This window comes from Chlorocebus sabaeus, chromosome 2, assembly GCF_047675955.1.
Source record: "Chlorocebus sabaeus isolate Y175 chromosome 2, mChlSab1.0.hap1, whole genome shotgun sequence".
Lineage (NCBI taxonomy): Eukaryota > Metazoa > Chordata > Mammalia > Primates > Cercopithecidae > Chlorocebus > Chlorocebus sabaeus.
In genome coordinates, this window is record NC_132905.1 from 77,992,709 (window position 1) to 77,997,746 (window position 5,038).

A 5,038-nucleotide genomic window follows, 5' to 3' on the forward strand; every position below is an offset into this window, starting at 1 on the left:
AAATATTTCATAATAGTCTTACTTATATTTATTTACTTATGATTACAAAATGTATTAGGCCATTCTTGCATTGAAATAAACATTTGAGACTGGGTAACTTATAAGAAGTTTTATTAGCTCATGGTTTTGAAGGTTGTACAGGAAGCGTAGTGGTATCTGCTTCTGAGGAGGCCTCAGGAAGCTTCCAATCTTGGTGGAAGGCAAAGAGAACAGGTATGATGCATGGCGAAAACAGGAGCAAGAGAGAGAGAGCAAAATGTTACACACGTTTAAATAGCCAGATCTCATGAAAGTCACTCACTAGCACGAGGACAGCACCAAGAGAATGGTGCTAAACCATTCATAAGAAACCCACCTCCATGATTCCATCATCTCCCCAGGCACCACCTTCAATTCTATGGATTACGATTCAACGTGAAATTTGGGAGTGGACACTATCCAAACTATATCACAAAATTAGTAAAGGGGCATAGACTAATAATGATCATAATATCATTGAAGTTATGAGAGAAAGGTCATCAAATCAGAATGCCCAAAACAGTGAGTTGTATTGATAAATTTAGGAGTCATATTCTCCTGACCAGTTGATCTCCTTCAACTATCATGCCCTTTTTACAGTCAGTCTAATTTAAGAAAGAGGAATAATGGTCACATTTGTTTTGTACGTGTGAAATGTTATATAACAACAAATATATACTGGAAATAAAAGCAATAGAATAAGAATGATGATGAGCATGGGCCAGAGACGATTACCTTCTAAAACATTTTGGAGGTCTACTATGTGGGCATATGCCTTCCCTGAATTCCTTGCATAGACTATAAATTTAGACTTGACCTAACAAACAGAAAATACAGTTCAGGGCCATGGTACAATCATCAGAATAATTCATAAAACTGTGATGCCTGTACCAGCAGCTTCAGAATCACTTAATGACTTGTTAGAAACTTCAGTCCCACCTACAGAAAAGAAACTCTGGAATTAGGTCTTAACAATCTATGTTTTAACCATCTCTTCAGATGATTCGGGTACACATTCAGTTCAAGAACTAATGACTTACAATTTCCAAATTCTCAAGTTTTTTTTTTTTTTTCAGAAAAATATTTGGAGTTTATTTTAAAAATGTATTTGAGTATTGACAGAGTCCATGGGGAGTTTTCAGCCATTAGAGCTCTTTATAAATAAATCAGTACAGGGCTACAGTTCAGCAAGAGATCATATGCAAGAACTGTGAACTTGTGATTTGGCTTCTACTTTTGATTCTGGAAATAGCTGCATGCTTTGAAACTATTTCTTCTTATCACTATACAGCTGTATGTCAAGAGCTGTGTTGAGCTTATGCAGACAGCATCTTTAAAACCCACAATTTTCTGAGGACTCTGTTCTGTTCCATTGGTCTATATCTCTGTTTTGGTACCAGTACCATGCTGTTTTGGTTACTGTAGCCTTGTAGTATAGTTTGAAGTCAGGTAGCGTGATGCCTCCAGCTTTGTTCTTTTGACTTAGGATTGTCTTGGAGATGCGGGCTCTTTTTTGGTTTCATATGAACTTTAAAGCAGTTTTTTCCAATTCTGTGAAGAAGCTCATTGGTAGCTTGATGGGGATGGCATTGAATCTATAAATTACCTTGGGCAGTATGGCCATTTTCACAATATTGATTCTTCCTATCCATGAGCATGGTATGTTCTTCCATTTGTTTGTGTCCTCTTTGATTTCACTGAGCAGTGGTTTGTAGTTCTCCTTGAAGAGGTCCTTTACATCCCTTGTAAGTTGGATTCCTAGGTATTTTATTCTCTTTGAAGCAATTGTGAATGGAAGTTCATTCCTGATTTGGCTCTCTGTTTGTCTGTTACTGGTGTATAAGAATGCTTGTGATTTTTGCACATTAATTTTGTATCCTGAGACTTTGCTGAAGTTGCTGATCAGCTTAAGGAGATTTGGGGCTGAGACAATGGGGTTTTCTAAATATACAATCATGTCATCTGCAAACAGGGACAATTTGAGTTCTTCTTTTCCTAACTGAATCCCCTTGATTTCTTTCTCTTGCCTGATTGCCCTAGCCAGAACTTCCAACACTATGTTGAATAGGAGTGGTGAGAGAGGGCATCCCTGTCTTGCCATCTGATCTTTGACAAACCTGAGAGAAACAAGAAATGGGGAAAGGATTCCCTATTTAATAAATGGTGCTGGGAAAATTGGCTAGCCATAAGTAGAAAGCTGAAACTGGATCCTTTCCTTACTCCTTATACGAAAATTAATTCAAGATGGATTAGAGACTTAAATGTTAGACCTAATACCATAAAAATCCTAGAGGAAAACCTAGGTAGTACCATTCAGGACATAGGCATGGGCAAAGACTTCATGTCTAAAACACCAAAAGCAACGGCAGCGAAAGCCAAAATTGACAAATGGGATCTCATTAAACTAAAGAGCTTCTGCACAGCAAAAGAAACTACCATCAGAGTGAACAGGCAACCTACAGAATGGGAGAAAATTTTTGCAATCTACTCATCTGACAAAGGGCTAATATCCAGAACCTACAAAGAACTCAAACAAATTTACAAGAAAAAAACAAACAACCCCATCCAAAAGTGGGCAAAGGATATGAACAGACATTTCTCAAAAGAAGACATTCATACAGCCAACAGACACATGAAAAAATGCTCATCATCACTGGCCATCAGAGAAATGCAAATCAAAACCACAATGAGATACCATCTCACACCAGTTAGAATGGCAATCATTCAAAAGTCAGGAAACAACAGGTGCTGGAGAGGATGTGGAGAAATAGGAACACTTTTACACTGTTGGTGGGATTGTAAACTAGTTCAACCATTATGGAAAACAGTATGGCGATTCCTCAAGGATCTAGAACTAGATGTACCATATGACCCAGCCATCCCATTACTGGGTATATACCCAAAGGATTATAAATTATGCTGCTATAAGGACACATGCACACGTATGTTTATTGCAGCACTATTCACAATAGCAAAGACTTGGAATCAACCCAAATGTCCATCAGTGACAGATTGGATTAAGAAAATGTGGCACATATACACCATGGAATACTATGCAGCCATAAAAAAGGATGAGTTTGTGTCCTTTGTAGGGACATGGATGCAGCTGGAAACCATCATTCTTAGCAAACTATCACAAGAACAGAAAACCAAACACCGCATGTTCTCAGTCATAGGTGGGAACTGAACAATGAGATCACTTGGACTCGGGAAGGGGAACATCACACACCGGGGCCTATCATGGGGAGGGGGGAGGGGGGAGGGATTGCATTGGGAGTTATACCTGATGTAAATGACGAGTTGATGGGTGCAGCACACCAACATGGCACAAGTATACATATGTAACAAACCTGCACGTTGTGCACATGTACCCTACAACTTAAAGTATAATAATAATAAATAAATTTAAAAAAAAAAACCCACAATTTTGTACTATCCAATGAGATACTAATTTATCATTTTATAGCTGAGGAGCATTACTGATCACATACCTGAGAAAGCAAGATTCCTACTTTGGGCCGCAAGCCTCACACAGTTTCATATTTATAAGTGTCTTCTTGTAAACTATTGAAAGTCCTTTTTGGTACTTGACAGAGTTGGAGACCAGGGTATTTTGTGGGTAGAGAGTCCCGAGCCCAGGCTGACTCCTATTTGGGCCCAGTCTCCAGTCTCCAGGTCTCTCCTTCGAAGGCACTCTGACTCCCGCACATCCTCTCTCAACTCATCTCAGATGCTCTCATAAGCTTTGAGATTCATGCCTCTATGGGTATCCCAGGGCCTGATGACTGGTCCCTGATTGCAGGAGGGCAGCCTGGCAAACTGATCACTATCAATGACTAGTATGCCATTTCATGCATAGAACAGTGCAAGACCGGGCGGCCACAATGTGGTAGGCGTGCTGGGTTTGAAGCACTCAGATTACTTATCTAAACAGGGTTTCTGAAAACAAACAAACAAATAAGGAATGCCTGTCATCTCTACACTCAGGTGTAGGTATAGTGCCCCAAGCTCAAAGAATTCAGGTGATTGCCTAAGCTCACATAGCTAGGAAGTGGTAAAGTCAGGATTCCAAACACATTTTAAGTCTTTTTCCTTATACATTATTTCACATATATTTACAAATGTTTCTGGTTTTGAACATGTAAGTTTGAAAAGGGCATTAAACCTTAACTAACAGAGTAATATTAGTAAACAATCCATAAACTACATGTGGCTTTATGAAATCATATATTTAATAAACGTACCTTTATCGAAATTGAAAATCAATGGTATTATCACTGGAATGTATGTAGGTTTGTGTAGTAATGGGTATATATTTATAACAGTAACTATAATAATGACCATATTAGAAACTGGAACAGCAAATATGTAAGGGTACATATTAGGCAAAGGCAAAGGCAAAAAGTAAAACTGGCTTTATATGATCTATCTCATTTATTCTTCCTAATTATATTACCATTATTCCAAAAAGCTGCCTACAGAAGTAAAGCAGCTTGCCCACGTTCATACAGCTATTTCGTGATGGAGTCAAGATTAAAATCCTTGCTTGTTTTTAGAGGTTCATTCTCATTCTTGTATTAAGGCCTTGCTGGTTTGGAGTGGCTGGGAGAGAGACAGCAACCACTACTTGTGTAAATGGATTTGCTAAATGTACAAACCTGTAATTTTTTTTTTTTCTTTTTAGACGGAGTCTCGCCGTCTCCCAGGCTGGAGTGCAGTGGCGCGATCTCGGCTCACTGCAAGCTCCGCCTCCCGGGTTCCCGCCATTCTCCTGCCTCAGCCTCCCGAGTAGCTGGGACTACAGGCGCCCGTCACCTCGCCGGGCTAGTTTTTGTATTTTTAGTAGAGACAGGGTTTCACCGTGTTAGCCAGGATGGTCTCGATCTCCTGATCTCATGATCCACCCACCTCGGCCTCCCAAAGTGCTGGGATTACACGCGTGAGCCACCGCGCCGGGCCAGAAACCTGTAATTTTATGCAAGTTTACTAACTTTTTATTATATATTTTAGATAGTTACTC